This window comes from Daphnia magna, linkage group LG6 (assembly GCF_020631705.1).
Source record: "Daphnia magna isolate NIES linkage group LG6, ASM2063170v1.1, whole genome shotgun sequence".
NCBI classification, from domain to species: Eukaryota; Metazoa; Arthropoda; class Branchiopoda; order Diplostraca; family Daphniidae; genus Daphnia; species Daphnia magna.
In genome coordinates, this window is record NC_059187.1 from 8186367 (window position 1) to 8203041 (window position 16675).

A 16675-nucleotide genomic window follows, 5' to 3' on the forward strand; every position below is an offset into this window, starting at 1 on the left:
ATTTCAATTTAGTGATTGGTTTTCTCGTTAAACCAGCCGTTTTATAAATTAACGAAAACATTGCTGTTAGCGCACCAACTTAATTTATGGTTTTTAACGTTAAAATCAAAAACTATAAGACCAATAGAAAAATATACCTGATTTTCGTGATTCTTATTCAATTCTGAATCGAAATCATGTATTTTATGTGAAATTTGAAATTTGGCCAAAAATGAAAAAGTGGGAAGGGTATAGCCTTCCCACTTTTGTCAAAATCGGCAAAAAACGACATCTCTTGAAATTGTCCAAAAATCACACGGCATAATCTAAATTGAACGCTGATTTCAATTTAGTGATTGGTTTTCTCGTTAAACCAGCCGTTTTATAAATTAACGAAAACATTGCTGTTAGCGCACCAACTTAATTTATGGTTTTTAACGTTAAAATCAAAAACTATAAGACCAATAGAAAAATATACCTGATTTTCGTGATTCTTATTCAATTCTGAATCGAAATCATGTATTTTATGTGAAATTTGAAATTTGGCAAAAAATGAAAAAGTGGGAAGGGTATAGCCTTCCCACTTTTGTCAAAATCGGCAAAAAACGACATCTCTTGAAATTGTCCAAAAATCACACGGCATAATCTAAATTGAACGCTGATTTCAATTTAGTGATTGGTTTTCTCGTTAAACCAGCCGTTTTATAAATTAACGAAAACATTGCTGTTAGCGCACCAACTTAATTTATGGTTTTTAACGTTAAAATCAAAAACTATAAGACCAATAGAAAAATATACCTGATTTTCGTGATTCTTATTCAATTCTGAATCGAAATCATGTATTTTATGTGAAATTTGAAATTTGGCCAAAAAAAGTGAAAAAGGGGGAAGGGTATAGCCTTCCCACTTTTGTCAAAATCGGCAAAAAACGACATCTCTTGAAATTGTCCAAAAATCACACGGCATAATCTAAATTGAACGCTGATTTCAATTTAGTGATTGGTTTTCTCGTTAAACCAGCCGTTTTATAAATTAACGAAAACATTGCTGTTAGCGCACCAACTTAATTTATGGTTTTTAACGTTAAAATCAAAAACTATAAGACCAATAGAAAAATATACCTGATTTTCGTGATTCTTATTCAATTCTGAATCGAAATCATGTATTTTATGTGAAATTTGAAATTTGGCCAAAAATGAAAAAAGTGGGAAGGGTATAGCCTTCCCACTTTTGTCAAAATCGGCAAAAAAACGACATCTCTTGAAATTGTCCAAAAATCACACGGCATAATCTAAATTGAACGCTGATTTCAATTTAGTGATTGGTTTTCTCGTTAAACCAGCCGTTTTATAAATTAACGAAAACATTGCTGTTAGCGCACCAACTTAATTTATGGTTTTTAACGTTAAAATCAAAAACTATAAGACCAATAGAAAAATATACCTGATTTTCGTGATTCTTATTCAATTCTGAATCGAAATCATGTATTTTATGTGAAATTTGAAATTTGGCCAAAAATGAAAAAGTGGGAAGGGTATAGCCTTCCCACTTTTGTCAAAATCGGCAAAAAACGACATCTCTTGAAATTGTCCAAAAATCACACGGCATAATCTAAATTGAACGCTGATTTCAATTTAGTGATTGGTTTTCTCGTTAAACCAGCCGTTTTATAAATTAACGAAAACATTGCTGTTAGCGCACCAACTTAATTTATGGTTTTTAACGTTAAAATCAAAAACTATAAGACCAATAGAAAAATATACCTGATTTTCGTGATTCTTATTCAATTCTGAATCGAAATCATGTATTTTATGTGAAATTTGAAATTTGGCCAAAAATGAAAAAGTGGGAAGGGTATAGCCTTCCCACTTTTGTCAAAATCGGCAAAAAACGACATCTCTTGAAATTGTCCAAAAATCACACGGCATAATCTAAATTGAACGCTGATTTCAATTTAGTGATTGGTTTTCTCGTTAAACCAGCCGTTTTATAAATTAACGAAAACATTGCTGTTAGCGCACCAACTTAATTTATGGTTTTTAACGTTAAAATCAAAAACTATAAGACCAATAGAAAAATATACCTGATTTTCGTGATTCTTATTCAATTCTGAATCGAAATCATGTATTTTATGTGAAATTTGAAATTTGGCCAAAAATGAAAAAGTGGGAAGGGTATAGCCTTCCCACTTTTGTCAAAATCGGCAAAAAACGACATCTCTTGAAATTGTCCAAAAATCACACGGCATAATCTAAATTGAACGCTGATTTCAATTTAGTGATTGGTTTTCTCGTTAAACCAGCCGTTTTATAAATTAACGAAAACATTGCTGTTAGCGCACCAACTTAATTTATGGTTTTTAACGTTAAAATCAAAAACTATAAGACCAATAGAAAAATATACCTGATTTTCGTGATTCTTATTCAATTCTGAATCGAAATCATGTATTTTATGTGAAATTTGAAATTTGGCCAAAAATGAAAAAGTGGGAAGGGTATAGCCTTCCCACTTTTGTCAAAATCGGCAAAAAACGACATCTCTTGAAATTGTCCAAAAATCACACGGCATAATCTAAATTGAACGCTGATTTCAATTTAGTGATTGGTTTTCTCGTTAAACCAGCCGTTTTATAAATTAACGAAAACATTGCTGTTAGCGCACCAACTTAATTTATGGTTTTTAACGTTAAAATCAAAAACTATAAGACCAATAGAAAAATATACCTGATTTTCGTGATTCTTATTCAATTCTGAATCGAAATCATGTATTTTATGTGAAATTTGAAATTTGGCCAAAAATGAAAAAGTGGGAAGGGTATAGCCTTCCCACTTTTGTCAAAATCGGCAAAAAACGACATCTCTTGAAATTGTCCAAAAATCACACGGCATAATCTAAATTGAACGCTATTTCATTAAAAACCATCTCAAATGCAAAATCAACATAATCTAAATTGAACGCTGATTTCAATTTAGTGATTGGTTTTCTCGTTAAACCAGCCGTTTTATAAATTAACGAAAACATTGCTGTTAGCGCACCAACTTAATTTATGGTTTTTAACGTTAAAATCAAAAACTATAAGACCAATAGAAAAATATACCTGATTTTCGTGATTCTTATTCAATTCTGAATCGAAATCATGTATTTTATGTGAAATTTGAAATTTGGCCAAAAATGAAAAAGTGGGAAGGGTATAGCCTTCCCACTTTTGTCAAAATCGGCAAAAAACGACATCTCTTGAAATTGTCCAAAAATCACACGGCATAATCTAAATTGAACGCTGATTTCAATTTAGTGATTGGTTTTCTCGTTAAACCAGCCGTTTTATAAATTAACGAAAACATTGCTGTTAGCGCACCAACTTAATTTATGGTTTTTAACGTTAAAATCAAAAACTATAAGACCAATAGAAAAATATACCTGATTTTCGTGATTCTTATTCAATTCTGAATCGAAATCATGTATTTTATGTGAAATTTGAAATTTGGCCAAAAATGAAAAAGTGGGAAGGGTATAGCCTTCCCACTTTTGTCAAAATCGGCAAAAAACGACATCTCTTGAAATTGTCCAAAAATCACACGGCATAATCTAAATTGAACGCTGATTTCAATTTAGTGATTGGTTTTCTCGTTAAACCAGCCGTTTTATAAATTAACGAAAACATTGCTGTTAGCGCACCAACTTAATTTATGGTTTTTAACGTTAAAATCAAAAACTATAAGACCAATAGAAAAATATACCTGATTTTCGTGATTCTTATTCAATTCTGAATCGAAATCATGTATTTTATGTGAAATTTGAAATTTGGCCAAAAATGAAAAAGTGGGAAGGGTATAGCCTTCCCACTTTTGTCAAAATCGGCAAAAAACGACATCTCTTGAAATTGTCCAAAAATCACACGGCATAATCTAAATTGAACGCTGATTTCAATTTAGTGATTGGTTTTCTCGTTAAACCAGCCGTTTTATAAATTAACGAAAACATTGCTGTTAGCGCACCAACTTAATTTATGGTTTTTAACGTTAAAATCAAAAACTATAAGACCAATAGAAAAATATACCTGATTTTCGTGATTCTTATTCAATTCTGAATCGAAATCATGTATTTTATGTGAAATTTGAAATTTGGCCAAAAATGAAAAAGTGGGAAGGGTATAGCCTTCCCACTTTTGTCAAAATCGGCAAAAAACGACATCTCTTGAAATTGTCCAAAAATCACACGGCATAATCTAAATTGAACGCTGATTTCAATTTAGTGATTGGTTTTCTCGTTAAACCAGCCGTTTTATAAATTAACGAAAACATTGCTGTTAGCGCACCAACTTAATTTATGGTTTTTAACGTTAAAATCAAAAACTATAAGACCAATAGAAAAATATACCTGATTTTCGTGATTCTTATTCAATTCTGAATCGAAATCATGTATTTTATGTGAAATTTGAAATTTGGCCAAAAATGAAAAAGTGGGAAGGGTATAGCCTTCCCACTTTTGTCAAAATCGGCAAAAAACGACATCTCTTGAAATTGTCCAAAAATCACACGGCATAATCTAAATTGAACGCTGATTTCAATTTAGTGATTGGTTTTCTCGTTAAACCAGCCGTTTTATAAATTAACGAAAACATTGCTGTTAGCGCACCAACTTAATTTATGGTTTTTAACGTTAAAATCAAAAACTATAAGACCAATAGAAAAATATACCTGATTTTCGTGATTCTTATTCAATTCTGAATCGAAATCATGTATTTTATGTGAAATTTGAAATTTGGCCAAAAATGAAAAAGTGGGAAGGGTATAGCCTTCCCACTTTTGTCAAAATCGGCAAAAAACGACATCTCTTGAAATTGTCCAAAAATCACACGGCATAATCTAAATTGAACGCTGATTTCAATTTAGTGATTGGTTTTCTCGTTAAACCAGCCGTTTTATAAATTAACGAAAACATTGCTGTTAGCGCACCAACTTAATTTATGGTTTTTAACGTTAAAATCAAAAACTATAAGACCAATAGAAAAATATACCTGATTTTCGTGATTCTTATTCAATTCTGAATCGAAATCATGTATTTTATGTGAAATTTGAAATTTGGCCAAAAATGAAAAAGTGGGAAGGGTATAGCCTTCCCACTTTTGTCAAAATCGGCAAAAAACGACATCTCTTGAAATTGTCCAAAAATCACACGGCATAATCTAAATTGAACGCTGATTTCAATTTAGTGATTGGTTTTCTCGTTAAACCAGCCGTTTTATAAATTAACGAAAACATTGCTGTTAGCGCACCAACTTAATTTATGGTTTTTAACGTTAAAATCAAAAACTATAAGACCAATAGAAAAATATACCTGATTTTCGTGATTCTTATTCAATTCTGAATCGAAATCATGTATTTTATGTGAAATTTGAAATTTGGCCAAAAATGAAAAAGTGGGAAGGGTATAGCCTTCCCACTTTTGTCAAAATCGGCAAAAAACGACATCTCTTGAAATTGTCCAAAAATCACACGGCATAATCTAAATTGAACGCTGATTTCAATTTAGTGATTGGTTTTCTCGTTAAACCAGCCGTTTTATAAATTAACGAAAACATTGCTGTTAGCGCACCAACTTAATTTATGGTTTTTAACGTTAAAATCAAAAACTATAAGACCAATAGAAAAATATACCTGATTTTCGTGATTCTTATTCAATTCTGAATCGAAATCATGTATTTTATGTGAAATTTGAAGCCAAAAATGAAAAAGTGGGAAGGGTATAGCCTTCCCACTTTTGTCAAAATCGGCAAAAAACGACATCTCTTGAAATTGTCCAAAAATCACACGGCATAATCTAAATTGAACGCTGATTTCAATTTAGTGATTGGTTTTCTCGTTAAACCAGCCGTTTTATAAATTAACGAAAACATTGCTGTTAGCGCACCAACTTAATTTATGGTTTTTAACGTTAAAATCAAAAACTATAAGACCAATAGAAAAATATACCTGATTTTCGTGATTCTTATTCAATTCTGAATCGAAATCATGTATTTTATGTGAAATTTGAAATTTGGCCAAAAATGAAAAAGTGGGAAGGGTATAGCCTTCCCACTTTTGTCAAAATCGGCAAAAAACGACATCTCTTGAAATTGTCCAAAAATCACACGGCATAATCTAAATTGAACGCTGATTTCAATTTAGTGATTGGTTTTCTCGTTAAACCAGCCGTTTTATAAATTAACGAAAACATTGCTGTTAGCGCACCAACTTAATTTATGGTTTTTAACGTTAAAATCAAAAACTATAAGACCAATAGAAAAATATACCTGATTTTCGTGATTCTTATTCAATTCTGAATCGAAATCATGTATTTTATGTGAAATTTGAAATTTGGCCAAAAATGAAAAAGTGGGAAGGGTATAGCCTTCCCACTTTTGTCAAAATCGGCAAAAAACGACATCTCTTGAAATTGTCCAAAAATCACACGGCATAATCTAAATTGAACGCTGATTTCAATTTAGTGATTGGTTTTCTCGTTAAACCAGCCGTTTTATAAATTAACGAAAACATTGCTGTTAGCGCACCAACTTAATTTATGGTTTTTAACGTTAAAATCAAAAACTATAAGACCAATAGAAAAATATACCTGATTTTCGTGATTCTTATTCAATTCTGAATCGAAATCATGTATTTTATGTGAAATTTGAAATTTGGCCAAAAATGAAAAAGTGGGAAGGGTATAGCCTTCCCACTTTTGTCAAAATCGGCAAAAAGAACAATTTCTTGAAATTGTCCAAAAATCACACGGCATAATCTAAATTGAACGCTGATTTCAATTTAGTGATTGGTTTTCTCGTTAAACCAGCCGTTTTATAAATTAACGAAAACATTGCTGTTAGCGCACCAACTTAATTTATGGTTTTTAACGTTAAAATCAAAAACTATAAGACCAATAGAAAAATATACCTGATTTTCGTGATTCTTATTCAATTCTGAATCGAAATCATGTATTTTATGTGAAATTTGAAATTTGGCCAAAAATGAAAAAGTGGGAAGGGTATAGCCTTCCCACTTTTGTCAAAATCGGCAAAAAACGACATCTCTTGAAATTGTCCAAAAATCACACGGCATAATCTAAATTGAACGCTGATTTCAATTTAGTGATTGGTTTTCTCGTTAAACCAGCCGTTTTATAAATTAACGAAAACATTGCTGTTAGCGCACCAACTTAATTTATGGTTTTTAACGTTAAAATCAAAAACTATAAGACCAATAGAAAAATATACCTGATTTTCGTGATTCTTATTCAATTCTGAATCGAAATCATGTATTTTATGTGAAATTTGAAATTTGGCCAAAAATGAAAAAGTGGGAAGGGTATAGCCTTCCCACTTTTGTCAAAATCGGCAAAAAACGACATCTCTTGAAATTGTCCAAAAATCACACGGCATAATCTAAATTGAACGCTGATTTCAATTTAGTGATTGGTTTTCTCGTTAAACCAGCCGTTTTATAAATTAACGAAAACATTGCTGTTAGCGCACCAACTTAATTTATGGTTTTTAACGTTAAAATCAAAAACTATAAGACCAATAGAAAAATATACCTGATTTTCGTGATTCTTATTCAATTCTGAATCGAAATCATGTATTTTATGTGAAATTTGAAATTTGGCCAAAAATGAAAAAGTGGGAAGGTTAGCGCACCAACTTAATTTATGGTTTTTAACGTTAAAATCAAAAACTATGAGTCCAATAGAAAAACAAACCTGATTTACGTGAAAATCAGAAAAGAACAATTGCGAAAATAGAGTTTATTTTCTCGATTTATTTTATTCTTATCTATCTTCTCATATTCTTTAAGTTTTACCAAAAAACCGAATAACGATAAATGTGTGCCTTGTTGAGATAGAACAGCGATCAGTGATTAATGGCAATTTACCATTGTCACAATGTGATTTTCAGTTGTCGTGCGTCCATTCAATCACAGATGTAAATGAGCAGCTCTTGTGTTATTTTTTCGTATTAACTTGGTCATTTTGTTTTTATAAATTGCAATATAACTAACATTAAGTAATTAAACATATATGAACATAGGATAAATACTTACCAACATTGGCCTGTATATGATAGCTTTGTCTCATTTGGTTCGTTTAATCTTGCGACCTTGCAGTTTAATATCTTCTATGGCTTCTCGAAGCCTCGCGGTATCTTTCTAGCCATACAGTCTATGCGATGGGCTTTATTCTGCTGATGATCCGAACAGTTCCTGTGTCACAAATAAAGAATATATTGTTATTCGGTGACAAAAGAAAGAGGGGGTATGGAAGCGAATGGGGTTAATAATAATTTTGGCTCCCCTTCCTCCATTGGGAGTGTGTGACTTTCCTTTATTAATATCACATAACGCTAAATATAAAGCCTAATGAGTGCCATGAAGAAGCAAGTCAGGGATATGACGCCATTACTTTGGCTACTATGAATAATACATTTGATTTAATCAATTAGTATGCAAGTAAAGGCCAAAATAATGCACTGCGGATAAGGCGGTGAATTGGAAAAGTGGTGAACTACCTTTAACATACTTGATGGAAACAAAAAAAAAAAAAAAAGGGCAAACTTTGCAGCAACAAAAAAATAAAAAAAATAAAGAGAAAGCAAAACATCAGCGTCATCAAACGGATATAAATCACATGCAATGCACTTCGCATTTAATAGGAAATCGAATCTCCCGTGCGCCGGAGTTAACCTGCGCACAGAAACAAACGTCAACCCGCTTTAGTTCAAGTTTGTGGGAGAGGCACAGACTGGGGTGTGGACCGGGCAGACGTAACTTGACGGAGGGGGGGGGGAAGAGAGGGGAGAAAACGCGTGACGATGCCCCTCTCATTCCCAATACCTATATCCAGCTATTGCCGACCAGTTTTTGTCGTAGTAAAAGTAGTCTAGAACTCGGTTCCAGGTGTACCATCGGCCATGCTCCATTGTCCAATTCCTCCCTCTTTTACTATTCTATCGAGCGTATTGTGCGCGAGCGGACGACGAGGGTGAAATCGACTGCTATTTAAGTCAGCTGTTTTTCATTCGGAGTTGACGAATAGTAGAGGGTACATGTATGGTGCCATCCGTGCTGAATGTGCTGCAATCGGGTCGCCGTCAGTTTCGCGTTCGAAAGGAAATGCTACGGTTGTGGGTGACGTGGGCGGTGATCGTCTTCTGTAAGCTGTCAGGTGAGTTTGATCAATCGATTTCAATAAAGATTCGATTCTGCCAATAGAGTTTGTTCACGATTCACAAACGGCTTCTTTCCTTTTGTTTGCGGCGGAAATCTTTATGTACTAGTTGCCGACAGTTTAGACCAAGACGAACCGCTCCATTACATCGCTCTCCAAGGCGATTTGAACGTGGCGGTTGAATCTTCACAACACTTGACAGGAGCGCGGATCTTGAAAAAGGCCAATGGTTTGGCCGTTGCCGAGTGGCGAAGGAACAAGGGCACCGGAAGAGACGAAGGAAACATAACGTTCCCCTGTGGAGCCATAAGTCGCGCTGGGTCTTACATCGTTCAATTGCAACACAATGACGATCGATGGATCGATCGACAAGAGTTAAGAGTTTTTTGGCCGCCAATACTTGTCCAGGCTCCTTCAGAACTTGTCAATTACCGCACGCCGTTTCAAGTAAAAATCCAGTGGATTCATCTGAAGTGCTATCCTTCGTCCGACGCTAACATCACTATCAGCGCCCAAGTAGTCCATTGTGGGCGACGCAGTAGTCACAGCTCTTTCAGCAATAATTGCACAGCGCCTTCCGTTCGAGCGTCTCGAACAGTGCCCAACATTTGGCAAACGGGTGGAACAGGCGTCGACATTCGATTCGACTGCCAAGATCTCGATCATCTGGGCTACTACCGTATCTTCGTTCGGGCAGATCAAGAGGGCCAGGAAGAAGAAGACGATATCATCGGTTCCAGTGAATCTATGCAGGTTCTTTTAAATGGCGATTTCCAGATGTACGTACGGGCCAAATTCGCCATGCCGTGCCGCCGCGAACTGCCAGTTTTCTATCGTCGCCCGGCTTGCCTGACTGGATCTCAAGACCGCGTCCGTCTCTACGGGAAAACTTATTTGTCAAACATTTCATCGGCTGATTTCACTTTAAAGTACATTGGCGAGAAGGTCTTGGACTCCAACCGGTCCGTAGCGGCATTGCCTTGCCAATTACTTGACGATTCGCCCGAATTTGATTCTCTTTGCTTCCATTTGGTTACTTTGGCCACGGCGGACGGGGCCGTCGTCGACATCACCCAGACTTGCATCCCTTACCAAAACACGTCAGGTACGTATGATTGATTTACGGCTTCTACAAGGTGGATGACGTCCACATCAAACACGGAACAGCCAATTGATTTTCCGTGACGTGCAAGTCTGCGCAGCGTAAATAAAATACTAAAAGCAGTTAGGGATTAAAGAAATTCGGTAAGGTTAAATATAGACATGGGCTAGCGACAGACGTTACTGTATGGACTTGGATGGCGAGTAGGTACTCGACGAGTTGTTGTGTTTGCCCCTCTTAGAACGCGATCAGCTCGTATTCTCTGTGGGTGCTCCTTCGTCCCCTTTGGGTTGGATTAATGACCGGGCTGGGGCTCTGCCTACTAGTCACGCAAAGAAGGTCTCCTGAAACGAAAAAGGGGGTATACGTAAAAAAAATGCACTAAAATTCAGTTCCGTCTCCCTATTTTGTTTGGTGCAGGGTAGATGGAAATCGTAGCAGTTCCTTCCCCACATATCTGGATTAACATCAGCCGGCAATGGTCTTGTATCAATAAGAAACGAGTCAATATTGCTGTTTTGGTTGGTTCTTGGTGATTCTTAAATTGGCTCGCTCTTTTTATAGATGCTCTGATTAGCGGCCTTGAGAGAAACAAAAAATACTGGTCTCTTTAGTAGGAAAGGCAAGAGCCCGATGCAATTACAGCTGTTAAATCGATAAAAAAACAAGCACGGTTAAAGGAAAACAAACCTGCCAACAGGCAAACATTTCACATTGACTGGAAAGTTGGTCAAAACCGTTGCGCAGTTTCTTTCCCAGAAATAAGTACCATGCCAAAATTGAGATGTTTGGTCACGACATAAAAGACCAACTTCATAAGGAGCTAGCATACTCTCGATATTTCCTCAATGAGTTCAGAATACAAAAAGTGATAGATAATTACCTTTTGATAGTTGAAGTACGATCACCAACAGCAGAATCGTCAAACTAGGAAGTTCTTCCTTTTTGTCCCTAGCATTCATCTTTTTGCAATAAAAAACAGTTTTCCAGGAGCCAGAGTGGGGAACCTGGAGCGCCTTTTCTGTTTGTACATCACGCAGTTGCGGATACAAAGGAGTTCGCTTTCGTTATCGATACTGCGATCGACAGTCTCCGCAATATCCCGGTTCGTTTTGCACGGTAAACTTATTAAAATCAGACTAACTCGTTAATTTTAATTGAATTTTAAGTTAAACTGTTACTTTTCTAAAATCTTCCCCAGGGCCAGCCGATTGAATCGGTGAGTTGCATGGCACCACCATGCCCGCAGAAAGAAAAAAATGATAAAGCGGCAGAGTTGGAAGACAAAGATGATCTAACTAACGGAAACTTGACATCGGATTGCATGTGCGGATGCAACAGGGAACTGGAAGATGGTACTTCTTCTTTAGTGGTTTCATCAACACTCTGTCCCGGCGGTTACATCACCTGGTTGTTCACTGTAATTATCACGAAAAACGGTTTAATTTGATTTATTTCTTAACGCGGTAAATATATCTATATCAAAAGGCGCCAAGCTACAGCCATTTTCACTTGAATTTGGATTACCTTCGAATGGATTGCCACGCGGGTGATCAATTGGCGATACGGGATGGAATTTCCGTCTTTTCGCCGTTAATCGCGTTACTTAATAATGAAACTTTAAGTCTCCCGATGGTTGGCATCCTGACGACGAGTTCCCCGCAACTGTTGATTGAATTCAACGTCACTAGAAAACATTTTATGTCACTCTCTAAATGTGTAGCCGCATTCGTCATCAGCATCACTACCGGTCAGTCCTCTATAAGTACTAAATTATAACCTATTTAATTGACATTTAATTTTTTTTAAAACAAAATCCACTACGATATCTACAGTGCCGATGGAAGAGGCCGTTAGAGCAGAAAGTCACACAAAGCTTGCACGTCACATGCTTCCACCGCCTATCTTGACTCTTTCCACTCTACTGCTGATGCTCTTTTTTGCTGTTTCATTCCTCGTCGTAATCTACAGCAAATGCGGGTTCCACTTCAAGCATCGCCAAAAGAGCAAAAAAACCATCGGAGACCAACGGTCACAGGACAGCACGAGTCTGTGGTCCGGGGCGAGCGAATATCAGCTGGTGTCTACTGCCACATCACTGTCATCAATCGAAACCCAAAATATGGACATGGAATTGGAAGAAAAAAAAGGATGGCTAGTCGCAAAACGTTTTGCTAATCTGATACGATTGCAAAAATCTCTTCCCAATTCACCTTTTCTGTCGACAGAGAAATCTCGTAGGATGAACTTTCTCAGTCGATCTTCAACTATGTCGCCAATAGGTTTCCGACGGCAGCAGCAGATAGACAGGATCGAGAGATTTGGTAAACGATGCCATTCTCCAGAAGACATTGAAATGTCTCTAATCACTAGAAAAGAATCAGATGTCACTCTCAAAGACGAGAAAGTTCTTAACACAGTCAGCAGCCGAGTGGTGACAGGATCCCAATCTATGGCTGACACCGACACAAGTAGCATCACAAGATCCACACTCACCCAATCTTGTTCAGCAATTTTTGATCCTGAACAAGACCTTGAATTTGATTACTACGATTTGGATGTCAGGAATGCAGGCTGTGACGCACCAGATTCTTTCCTAAGATGTTTAGCTGATGACTCAACTTACTGGGATGAAGCGGAACTAGAAAAATCTATCCAAGACACCGAATACTGTGAATCGAATGACGAATCAACTGAATTAGGAACTTCTTTGGACGAAGATGATTTATCATGTGCTTAACGTTGATATTTATGCTTACATCATTGATCCACCGAATTACTGTCCTTTGTCATTGAAAGACGAAAATAGACAGGATAACTAGTAGTGATGCAGCTTAGGTAGCCCCTTAACTACATTTTCGTTCAGTGGATAAGTATTGTTTGCTTTTGCTACCCACTGAACAACTTTCAAATGAACCACGCATGATTTCATTTTGTCGTCTGCGACTCACACTAGTTATCTAGCAAACCCACAGATGGCGTTTTGGTTACTACGACAAGAAACAAACTGTGTTTTTTTAATTTTTTTTATTCACGCATCAAAATTAAATCCTTCGGGATGAACTGCTTACATTAAAAAACTATGGCTAATCCCTCATTTAAGAACAAAAACACTTTTTATTGTTGAAAAGTTGGTGTGGGCGAAAACAGTCTTAGATTTTATCCGCTAGATGGCAATTCAAAGAGCCGTAAAAAAAATAAATAAATAAATAATAATGGAAAAAAAAAATGCTAATGAGAGATAAAAGAAGTGGGGGGTTTTCAAACGGCGGTGAATAATCGTGGGCGGCTGGACCGCAGATCTTTCCTCACCAGAAAGGTATTATGTTGACGTATCACCCCAAATATGAAATAATAGCATTCCTTCTCATCCTAGAACATACATTCGAAAGAATTTCATTCTTTCGTTAAAAATCTTTTCCACTTTGTAACGGAAGAGCAAAGTCAAGTCAACATCAAACAAAAAAATAACCCCAAAACGAAACGTGTCCAAAGTGTTTATTGATTAATTTGCGATGTTACAAATATCATTAGTAACAAAGTTACAAACAATTTTGATTTCCTTGAGCAGGACAGGAATCATTGAAAACACTTTGATTCCGTTTTTACTTCCTGTAATCAACCCCATCCCCCCCTTCTAAAAAAAAAAATGTGTGACAATTAAAACACAGCATGAGAAACAGGTGTGTGTACGGTGGCAATTACGTATTATGTAATAGGCGACAAAGTAGGCGTATATATGTGTGATTAATGTAATACGAATATAATGAGCGCGAGAAAAGGAAAATGTAAGGGGCAGAAAGAAGTGTGGGTAACCAAAAAGTTTCTCAGACACGCCAACAAAAAAAAAAGTAGGTAAGAAAATAACACCTGTGACACGGTGGCGAAAAAAGAAAAAGGAAGAAGGTGAAGGAGAGAGAGAGAGAAGGGGGGGGGGGGGTATTCCAACTGCAACGCACAATGTCCGTGTTGTGAAGTAGAAAGAGGGGAAAGAAAGACACTCTGACGGGCTCTGTGTTTATTCTTTCCTCAAAACTGAATAGATTCGAAAAGTAGGATAGACACAGTCGAAGAATGTTTGGTGAAAATTAAACACTTACTTGTGTGTGTGTTTGTGTGTGTGTGTGTGACATGGTTGAACAATGTTCTTCCCTTCGTTAAAGTTTTGGGTACGCTGGAGAAGTTCAGGCGGAACAGAATAAAAACAACAGCACCAGCCGAGTATGACATCATTCATTCAAAACAATCGCAGGGCATATATATACATCGTTGTCATACAATTGAAATGGTGACACGCTTGCCATTTTTTTGTTTGTTAATCACAACAGCTCACATTTTGGTCCGAAAATCTATGCAGCTACATCCCAAACGATTACAGCTAGACAAGTAAACCAATGATAAAATGAAAACTGATTAATTACTTTATTTTTTACTTTGCTCTCCCATCTGTCAATTGAAAAACTTTGAAACTGGAAAGAAAAAAGAAAAAAACAAAAAGATTCGCGAAATGAATCCCTGATGAACAGGAGACATAAATGAATCATTCGGCGGAATCCAATCAAATGGCGTATGTCAGACGTGAGGAGGTGCTGTGTAGAAGCGGGGAAACCATGGCAACGGTCAGTTGTCGGCAACAGCACCATCGTAATAAATACACGGAATCTATGCGCTGAACGATTGGTCGGGCATTAAGTGCGGAATAAGAGATTGGGGGAGGGCAAGGGGGGAGTCAATCACGGAAAGATGTTCCAGTATATATAGCAAGAGAGAGAGAGAAAGGGAGCGCCGGGCAGCCGTAAGGGAAAAGCGGGAATCCAAAAGACTCGGTGCTATACGTATATATAAAGAACCATCAGCCGATGAGCCAACCGGAGTCTCGACCAATTTCCACCCAGTTCCGATGGATGGGCGGTACACCCACTCGTGCGTCTATGAGAATCATCAGAAAGAAGAAGAACCGCAAAGGGCGGATCAATAGATTCAGCCGAGTCTGTTTCTTATATACAGGCCGTCAAGGCAAGCGATGGATGTGTGGGAAAATAACGACATAAAAGAAGACGACATCTATACAGAGCTTCTTTCCTTGTGCAACGCGTCATTGATGTTGCGTGGACGGAAGAAAGATTCTTCTCCATACTATTCAAAGCCGCGATGCTTGCTCCGATCATGAAGGGAAGAAGATACACACACAAAAAAGAAGAAATCCAGCCAAAACTTTCTTGACACGATACAAAAGGCTTTGCGGAGTTTGTATGGCTTTCCAATCCTTCTTATTTAGCTGTTAGCTCTGTCCTGTACGCGGTTATTTTCTATCCCGTTTTTATACTTGCATGAAGCAGAATACAGCCTCCCCCCTCTTAAAGTACTCTCTGCACCTTAACCTACACCCAAAGTTTTCTCTTCCTGGTTTTTCCTCTCCTTCTCTCTGTGTGTGTGGAATGCACACACATAAATGTATACGATGGGTTGTACACACACACGCACTTGTACCTAACTTCCAATTTCTTCTTCATCGAAAAAGAGCCGTAGAAAAGATGGCGAATGCAATCGAAAAGGCCAGTCATCTTACTGACTATGTTACGTATTTAAACTCCTCGGATGCGCTATAAGGGGGGAGAGAGAGTTTACGTTGAAGCCTACAGCGATAAGAACATATTTGTCGTGGAATAATCTACAAGAGTGTTTGAGAGTAAGGAAAGAAAAGAAAAGGTGGCCCAGTCTGGGAAGGGTATCGAATTGCGTCAGTGTGTGTGTGAAAGCATCCGCAAAAATGAGCAGCCCCTCACCCTCATCTGACGGCCGGTTTTTGCTGACCTCAATTCTTACGTTTCTTTCTTTTTTTTTCTTCCTTGTGTTTACGAAACCAAGAAGAGGGGTTCATCGGGGAGACCGTTAGTGCGTGAAGATGGCAAACACAGACAAATAACTAGCAGACACACATCGAAGGCAAAATAGAGGCCTTCTTGCCTCATTCTTAGATATTTGCTTGTTTCTTCTTCTTTTTCCCCCCTCTCTTTTTTGTGTGTGTATCTCTTGAGAAAGAAAAAGAGGGGGTTGAAAAAAAAAGATGGTCTAAAACATGTAACATTTAAATAGAAAAAAATAATATTCAATTGACAGCTAAAAAAAAATGCCTGAAATTCATTGGGAAACAAAAAAAAATTGTAGGCGGTTATGTATAGGTCGTGTGTGTGCTCACTGTTACATATGCATGACACATACGGGTTGCATATACCCATCTCCATTCCTTATACAAGGCAAAACTTGATTTTTATTGATTGACTGATTCAGTGTCACGACGCCCTATCTCTACCGCAGTTGGCCAAAAAGAAAAAGAATCGGGATGCTGATCCCGAAGTGGGATGAAAGAGTAGCGTAGACCCTCTATACACGTAC

At 37.0% G+C, this 16675-nt stretch overlaps 1 long non-coding RNA gene across 13 annotated transcripts; it reads right to left on the reverse strand.

Moving 5' to 3' along the window:
- Positions 1–7738: 7738 nt before the first annotated feature.
- LOC116925966 lies at positions 7739–13176 on the reverse strand. 13 transcript variants are annotated; one of them, XR_004395823.2, is made up of 7 exons: positions 13039–13176; positions 12776–12949; positions 12493–12648; positions 12113–12377; positions 11807–12047; positions 10111–11697; positions 7739–10055 (listed from the first exon to the last, which is right to left on the reverse strand). It is a non-coding gene; the product is annotated as an uncharacterized LOC116925966 (long non-coding RNA). The 13 variants fall into 13 exon arrangements; XR_004395824.2 differs by having other exon boundaries at positions 11807–12059; XR_004395821.2 differs by having other exon boundaries at positions 10111–11403; positions 11461–11697; positions 11807–12377.
- Positions 13177–16675: the final 3499 nt, after the last annotated feature.